General features: G+C 44.5%; 1 long non-coding RNA gene across 1 annotated transcript; it reads right to left on the reverse strand.

The window, feature by feature from the left end:
- Positions 1-1557: 1557 nt before the first annotated feature.
- LOC133467017 (uncharacterized) lies at positions 1558-5134 on the reverse strand. Its single transcript, XR_009785110.1, has 3 exons — positions 4956-5134; positions 2233-2326; positions 1558-1686 (listed from the first exon to the last, which is right to left on the reverse strand). It is a non-coding gene; the product is annotated as an uncharacterized LOC133467017 (long non-coding RNA).
- Between the last annotated feature and the right edge of the window lie 2778 nt (positions 5135-7912).

Raw genomic sequence — 7912 nt, forward strand, 5'->3', positions numbered from 1 at the left:
AAAGGAACTGCAGGGGACCGACCATGACACATCTTGTGGTTTGTTTGTTTTTGTTTTGTTTTGAGTGATACCCCAATAGGCACGGTGGATGACTGATTAGCACATCTGCCTCACAGTTCTGAGGACCGGGGTTCAATCCCCGGCCCCGCCTGTGTGAAGTTTGCATGTTCTCCCCGTGCCTGCGTGGGTTTTCTCCGGGCACTCCGGTTTCCTCCCACATCCCAAAAACATGCATGGTAGGTTAGTTGACGGCTCTAAATTGCCCGTAGGTGTGAACATGAGTGCGAATGGTTGTTTTTTTGTATGTGCCCTGCCTGATGATATCTGGGATAGGCTCCAGCACGCCCGCGACCCTTGTGAGGAGAAGCGGCTCAGATAATGGATGGATGGATACCCCAATACCAATTTTTTTTAGATAGCGTACAAGTGCTTACATTTGAGTATTCGCCAATACCAAGTAAAAAAAAATTATAATTACATTATGCCCTCCAATTTTGGTGAGAATGTTTTTCCTTTTAATCAAAATCAAACAATTTTTTCTTGAACATGGCATCAATTTCATTCCAATATAACATTTTAGAATCACAACTTACTGTTACTGACATCTTACATGTCTTTTACCAGTCTTGCCACACATTTCACTTCCAATTACATGTACCCTGTAATACAAAGCATTTCAGTTAAGTAGTGTCTCAGTCTGAACACTAAGGGCACTGTGTAAAAGGAATACATACAATGGTATATATACACACAGACAAACACACACAGTTAGACATTTTCTAGAATTTTTACATACCTTACTACTAACACTGTTGCCAGTAAGTTACTGTAAACTCGATTACAGCACTTACTGACAACAGTGTCAAATCAATGTTTCAATTAATTGTGGTGCTGATGAGTTACAGGTGGTAAAAAGAAGTTCTTTTTGCTCGCAGAAGTAGGTCAGATAACAATTAACTTGTCTTTACCTAGCAAACAGCAGAACTGACTCAGATGTCACTCTATTGCACGCTGTGCTCTTGAGAATTATAAACGGCTCAAAATTCTATCTGTGTTTCTCTTTCCTGAGAGAAAACGAACATGCGAATTGGTGAGTGTGGTGGTCCATCCATCCATTTTCAACACCGCTTATCCTGGTTAGGGTCGCGGGACACTGGAGCCTATACCAGCTGACTTTGGGCGAAAGGCGGACTACACCCTGAACTGGTCACCAGTCAGTTGCAGGGCACATATAGACACGGACAACCATTCGCACTCACATTCACACCGTCACTGAGTGGGAATTGAACCCACGCTGCCTGCACCGAAGTCAGGCGAGTGTACCACTACACCATCAGTGAGAGTGTGGTGGTAGTTTATCAATTCGTAATTTGGGGCCTTGGACCCTGCATAGGCTATAACAAATACGCCAACAAATCGGTGACCCCGATGTGATCTTAGAAAGGTTGTTTCTCGGGATCTCCATGGCTACACCTTTCTTCTGCAATATCGAAAAATAAGGAAATGTAAGGGAGAGACCTGTTTATTCAAATTCTATTATTAAAGTCTGATGATACCTGGTATGGCCCTCTGGTGACTAACTCCACTCTTATGTTGTGTGAAAGAGATGGCCAGTCAGCAGCGTCTAAAGGGGTTGCCTTTGAAGTTCCTTGCAGTTCAGGACGGCTGACAGACGTGGTCTTCAGGCTGTGGAGACAGGATAATGCCCACTGTGCTTTGGCCTTCACCTCCAAGCAAATGCTCACAATGATTTACAAACTACAATACATCAGACAGTAAACACATCTGAACCACAAACCATGGATAATAACAGTAATATTGTTCTGTTACATGAGTAACAGATTAAGAATCCAGTTGTATTATTTTATTATTATATATCATTTTAATGGGGAAATAATAATTCTACCTTTAATGTGTCCTGTAGACAACTTCATTAAAGCAATCTAATCTGAATAGTATTTCAGTTAGCTATATTCCCTTGTATACTGTATTTATCAACAAATATATTTTCTTGTGCAACTGTTACCATATGATACAAGAATGTAGGAAACATAATAATGATAACAGATAATGTTGGTAAATTCATTAAAACATTCCAGAAGTAAAGGGCAGGATAGTTTGTACATATTCATATATACATTGTGACAGAAAATGTGTTAATTAGTGATAGGATTATACCGAACTGTGTCTCAATTTGGTCCTATTGACATAAGTAATGTTGCTGCAGCTCACCTGCTTCAGCCTGAGTTTCACAGGGGGCAGGTGGTATGTTTGATGTGATGGAGGTGATCCTGCTCCAAGATGCCTGAGGCTCACTGACTTGTAGCTGTATTCAAACATACAGTAGATCCACACTATAACATCACTGTGTTAACTCTGTGGTGTCATTATAATATTAATAACGATGACGATAATAACAAAAACGGGGGGGGGGGGGGGGGGGGGGGCATAGTACTTTGAGAATCCCGGACTAGTTTTAAATTTTGGCTGGACACAGGTTTTTTAGGTTTCAAAAAAGAGGACATCGCCAGCTAAAAGAGGACGTCTGGTCACCAGACATAAGCGTGTTAAGCTAATGCTTACTTTATTTCAAGCTTGCTCCCTCAAGCACAAAACGATATTTAAAAAATATGTTGACATAACGTTACTTTTATATTTTGAGTTCTTTTCCTCCTCCACTTTTCTTCTTTTGCAGAACTGTGCCCGAGGGCTTCGCTGTCCTTTTCATGGTGGCAAAAAATTGTAAACAAAATCACTTGTCCTGTTCTGACTGATCGTTCGTTCGCTGACTTGAGGTGTGCCCCCACGTCATGTGACGTGACTTGCCAAGTGACAAACATAGTTACTTCAGTTTAATTTGTAATTTTATGTGTTATTTTCAAGACAGAAACGTAAAGGGGCGCCAATGGGCGTCACAAATTATTTCATGATTTTATTTAAATATATTTCGCGAGGAGGAGGGCACTGACAGTGCGCCCTTACAGCAGATGGCGCCCTAGGCGACCGCCTATATCACCTATGCCCAGGAGGAGAGGAGTTCAGGGATGATGGTGTTGAACGCAGAGCTGAAGTCCACAAACATGATCATTGCGTAGGTCCCTGTGCCGTCGAGGTATTCTAGGATGAAGTGCAGTCCCATGCTAACTGCGTCATCCACAGAGCTGTTTGCTCAGTAGACAAACTGGAGGGGGTCCAGCAGGAGTCATGTGATGTTCTGGAGGTTGTCCAGCACAATGCGTTCAAAGGCTTTCATGACCACAGATGTCAGGCCTGTAGTCATTCAGACCCAAGATTGATGGTTTCTTGGGGACTGGGATGATGGAGATCTTCAATAGTTCCAGAGAACCTTTGAAGATCTGTGCGACGACTGGAGCGAGCTGGTCCGCGGAGACTCTGAGGCAGGATGGGAACATGAGGTCTGGGCCTTCCGCTTTGTTGATCTTTTGTTGTTTGAAGATGTGTCTCTCATCCTGTTCGTGAATGGTCAATGCAGAAGTCAGAGGTGTGATGGTGGTAGGTAATGCGGCCGGGTGGGTGTGGGGTGTGAAAGTGTCCTTTTCAAATCTGCAGTAGAAGGTGTTCAAGTTGTCGGCTAGTCTACTATTGTTCTCAGCTTGGGGGTTTGTCGCTTGTAACTGGTTAGCGATTGTAATGCATGCCAGACTGATTTAGAGTCGTTAGAGCTAAACTATTTTTCTAACTTTACTCCATAGTTTCTCTTTGCAATGCTAATTTCTTTAGTGGCTCAGAAGACTCACCCGGATCCCAAGCCTGGACCTCCTAACCGACTATCCGTACCTGATTCCACACGCTCTGAAGTCCTTCAGTGGGCCCACAACTCCAAGCTCACCTGTCATCCCGGGGTCACCCGCACCATCCATTTCTTCAAGTAACACTTCTGGTGGCCCAGTCTCGTCAAAGACGCCCAAGAGTTTGTCCTAGCCTTCTCCGTCTGTGCCCGAGGCAAGGCTTCACATCAACCCCCAGCTGGTCTGCTGTGCCCCGCACCCATTCCGAGCCGCCCTTGGTCCCACATCTCCCTGGACTTCGTCACCGGCCTACGACCATCTGAATGTAACACTGTCATTCTCACCATTACTGGTTCACTACTACTGTGTTCACTATATACCTCTTCCCTAATTTCCCTCTGCCTTTGAAACTGCTAACATTATTGTCCTCCACGTGTTCAGACGTCATGGTATCCCTGTTGAAATAGTATCGGACCGGGGTCCTCAGTCCTCATCTCAGGTCTGGAAAGAGTTATTTTCCGGCTACCGTCCCCAAAGCAATGGCCAGATGGAACGGGCAAATCAAAATCTGGAATCCGCTCTTCATTGGATTGCTGCTCGCCATCCTGCCTCTTGGTGCACTTTCCTCCCATGAGTGGAATATGCCCACAACTCCCTCACCAGCTCCGCCACAGGTATGACTCCCTTTATGGCATGTTATGGTTTCCAACCTCCATTGTTCAAAGATCAGGAGCATACATCCGGGCTTCACGTTGTCACGTATCCTGGTTGTGCGACCCCGGGGCAGAGGATTTCAGTATTTGGTGGACTGGGAGGGATATGGCCCTGAAGAACGATCCTGGATTTCATGCAAGCTCATATTGGACGACTGCCTTATTAGAGACTTTTATGCGGCTCACCTGGGAAAGGATGCCGTTGAGAGGGGTGAACTGTCATCATCCATGCCCTGCAGTTCCTCTTTTGGAGCTTGGGTGGCGCTGTGTGCCTTGTCCCTCCCTCTCCCCCTCTGTCTCCCGAGCAATCAGCTTCAGCTGTGCAGCGCACCTGTCTTCAAGCAGCACTGATTACTGCCTGCATTTAAAGCCCGTCAAGTTCTCCAGCCTTCGCCTGAGTATTGACACTTGTTTGTGACTCACTGGCTGACTCTCGTACTCGCAGGTTTTGTGATATGACAGTAATTAATCTACGACCCACATCTGTACTCACCCGATTCTGTTCTTTCCCGTCTCCAGTGTTCCTTCCGTGCCTTCCCTGTCTCGGTGACTGCTCCAGCCACGCCACCAAGCTACCCCACCTGCTTACGTTCTGGCTTCCTGCTCGCTCCTCGTCCCGACGGTCTTCCACCTCGCCTTCGATATTACCCAGAGCCAAACTACAATAAACCATTCTATATATACTCGCTCTGCCTCTGTCTGCTCTTGGGTTGAATCCAATTCACATCCTACTATGCTCCGTGCCGAAGTGAACGGCATGGTCAATCCTATCATAGAAATATATTTTGATTGGATTGGATCTGGGCAGCACAGTGGATGACTGGTTAGAGCGTCAGCCTCACAGTTCTGAGGAGCGGGTTCAATCCCCGGTCCCGCCTGTGTGGAGTTTGCATGTTCTCCCCGTGCCTGCGTGGGTTTTCTCCGGGCACTCCGGTTTCCTCCCACATCCCAAAAACATGCATTAATTGGGGACTCTAAATTGCCCGTAGGTGTGAATGTGAGTGCGAATGTTGTTTGTTTGTATGTGCCCTGCGATTGGCTGGCAACCAGTTCAGGGTCTACCCCGCCTCCTGCCCGATGATAGCTGGGATAGGCTCTAGCACGCCCGCGACCCTAGTGAGGAGAAGCGGCTCAGAAAATGGATGGATGGATGGATTGGATTTGGATTTGTACAGTTAAAAATATTTGGATAATGGCAGATTTGCTGTGATTTTCCGTTGCTGAATGCTTGTTGACTATTGGATGTCATTTGGTGTGATATGGAATGGAAACAGTATGCAACAAATAAAATAGGAAGCTGTGATATAAAAAAAATTCATTTACTTATCTTATTTGGTCCTAAATATATCTTGCAATGTATATGTGTGTATATGTATATGACATGATGTGAAAAAGAATAATGTGGTAGGTTTGTATAACGTAGTTGTACAATCTGAGACACTGTACAACACCACTCACAACTGGAATGGTCTATTAATGGTCTATTATAATTGATGGTTATTTGTTGACTTTAAGTTCATTTAGTCTGAATACAATGGGTTTGTTTTACGCCTCTGCCTTATGTAAATGCCTTTTGACTGTCAGCATTGTGGTGTAATGCTGAAAATAGACACTAGAGGTTAGCAAAATGTAAAGTATATCACAAGCCACAATTGTTTTGGACTGGTTCAGGTTAAAGTGAATATCAATAACAAATGAAGTGAAATTGAAATAATTTATTAGATTTTTGTGGCCTGGAATGCGACTGCTGTGGAAACTGGGAACATAATGTAAACGTAGCTTAAATACAACCACATTTTTTTATATTTAAAGGAAAATCATTTGTAGTCTATGACTGACTGGAGTCTTTAGCCACTGGATCTCCCCAATCCCCCTTTGCCAGGCCTTCAGTGCAGTAACCTTCAGTTACTGCTTTGCATTTGTCTTTAGTAAGTAACAAGAATGTTCTATGATGTTGAGATCAGGCATTGACCTTGCCACTGAATACTATTCTACTTCTTTGCTTTCATAAAAACTTGAAATTATTCAGCACCGACCATTCAGTTTTATAGAATTTAGCTGAACTTGAGCAGTGGAGGACAGCCCGAAACACCACCAATTCATTTTGTTACCTCTGACAGCTGCCACGTAATCAAGAAGTAGGTGTTGACATTGATACTCGTACCGTCTCCGGATTATTCTTAATTTCTGTTGATGTTGTGAATAGGGTTTTCATCAGCATGGAAAGCACTCCACAATGCAGTTTAGTTTTCTTCTGTGGTCTTCCAGGCCTTTTGATCTTGTGATCTGTGCTGTTTATTTGGCCAGAATTGAGGTGTATGCTGTTTCTTGGATGTGTGTTGTTTTCCCTGCCTAATTATGGCCTCCTTCACTTGCGTTAAGATCTTATAGAACTTCATATTCGTAGCTCCAGTCAAACAGTCAATGTCTCGTTCCTGATATTTTATCTAGACTTGTTTCATATTCTTCTTTAAAGTAGCAAGGGAATAGACGAGCAGTTTGGTCAACATCCTTTGAGGCCCTTGAAAATCGACACATTCTGCTTAAAATTACTTTAATTCGTAAATGCTCATATTGGTGAAACATTTGGTATATCAAAGTGTTTTGTTCTTCCAGTCAATAAATAGTATGTTTCTTGCTCGTCCCTGCAATTGGCTGGCCACTGGTCCAGTGTGTATACCCAGCCTTGCCCAAAGTCCGCTGAGATTAGGTTAATGAGGACCAGGGTGTACAAAATGTATGGATATATGCATGTATCATTTTCCCCCATATACCCTCTAGATGTCAGGACTGAGCTTGCAACTGCAAACTAATGACGTTTGGTTCGGCAGGTGTCCCCTGGAGTGCTTTTGTTACACATATTTCTGCAACCCTGATTTGTTGTGTATCTTCCATCCATCCATTTTCTGAGCCGCTTATCCTCACAAGGGTCGCTGGAGCCTATCCCAGCATTCATCGGGCAGGAGGCGGGGTACACCCTGAACTGGTCGCCAGCCAATCGCAGGGCACACATAAACAAACAACCATTCACACTCACATTCACACCTTAGGGCAATTTAGAGTCTTCAATTAACCTAGCATGCATGTTTTTGGGATGTGGGAGGAAACCGGAGTGCCTGGAGAAAACCCACGCAGGCACTGGGAGAACATGCAAACTCCACACAGGCGGGGCCGGGGATTGAACCCAGATCCACAGAACTGCGAGTCAGACGCTCTAACCAGTCATCCACCGTGCCGCCTGTTGTGTAACTTAAATAGGAAAAAGAATGAAAGAATGGGGTTAGGGTCATAGAGATTGCAGTGACAAGTCTGAAAAAAAGATGACTAAGTTCATGTGTCAAAGGGTTGAAGGGACCAATTGTTAAATCGGGGCAGCTCTGCAGTGCACCGTCAGCAGGAGGGCAGAAAGGATGTGGAGTCATTAGGGTCCGACTTAAACGCTTTCCTGGT

This window comes from Phyllopteryx taeniolatus, chromosome 17, assembly GCF_024500385.1.
Source record: "Phyllopteryx taeniolatus isolate TA_2022b chromosome 17, UOR_Ptae_1.2, whole genome shotgun sequence".
In the NCBI taxonomy this organism is placed as follows: domain Eukaryota; kingdom Metazoa; phylum Chordata; class Actinopteri; order Syngnathiformes; family Syngnathidae; genus Phyllopteryx; species Phyllopteryx taeniolatus.